The following is a 992-nucleotide window of genomic DNA, read 5'->3' on the forward strand; positions in this document are numbered from 1 at the left end:
GTTAAACATGAACAAATACATACACAGAATAAACTCTTTTATTATTTAGGTTGACATTCAGTCAGATTTCTGATTTCTGATTTAGCTAGCTCTGACGTTACACTACCAGAAACTCTTCTTCGCTGCTCTAAAACAGCAGTTACCACTGACAGCACAACGCACACGACCCGTCCTACTCTGCCTCTGATTGGCTAGTATAGTATAGAACTCGTTGTCTTCGTTGGTTTGGATTGGTTAGATTAGGGTGGGAATATTAGGGAAAGCCAATCAGAGTCAGAAGTAGGGCGGGTCATGACAGCCTCACCCTGTGGAAAAAAGGCAAACAGGACACTGCTGGGAAGTAGTACAAAATAACGTGGTGCTCAGATGGGTACTAGGCGATACTCAATTCCATATTTTAGGCAGTATCGGAGGTATTTCTGATACTGGTATCAGAAAAACTCTATTTAGAGATATACATCTTTGAGATTCCTGTCACCACCCCAGTTTACAGGAAGGGAACAGAATTACAAAGTTACCATGCTGATGTTTTGCAGGAGTCATTTTTAACATGTTTGCCATCTTGGTTTGGTGTGTTAGAAGCTAATATTTGCTAATTGTTACATGATGATGACGTTAGATCAAAGATAGTTTCGTGCAGTTCATCCTGAGAGGAACATGAATGTGTGTGTACCGGATTTTTATAGAAATACATCCAATAATCATCAAAATGTCAACCTCATGGCGGCACTAAATGAATCCTCTGGAGACCATGAATGTCTATACAAAATATGATGCCTATCCAAACAACAGATCGACTGGGCCAGAGTTTGTGGAGTTGCTCGCATGGCTAAATATGGCAACAGTATCACTGTGTAATCAATTTTAATTCATCTGTAATTGTAAAAGTGCACAATATATGATAGAACACCTTTAGGTATAGTGCACCGCCACTAAAAACTGTATTAATATTTGCTAGAGAGAGTTTGTTTTCCTCATGTAATTTGACCTTT

General features: G+C 39.1%; 1 protein-coding gene across 1 annotated transcript in view; it reads right to left on the reverse strand.

The window, feature by feature from the left end:
- Positions 1-992, reverse strand: part of radil (Ras association and DIL domains) — a 22809-nt gene that overhangs the window by 21360 nt on the left and 457 nt on the right.

This window comes from Morone saxatilis, unplaced genomic scaffold, assembly GCF_004916995.1.
Source record: "Morone saxatilis isolate NCDOM2014 unplaced genomic scaffold, NCSU_SB_2.0 Contig17, whole genome shotgun sequence".
Lineage (NCBI taxonomy): Eukaryota > Metazoa > Chordata > Actinopteri > Moronidae > Morone > Morone saxatilis.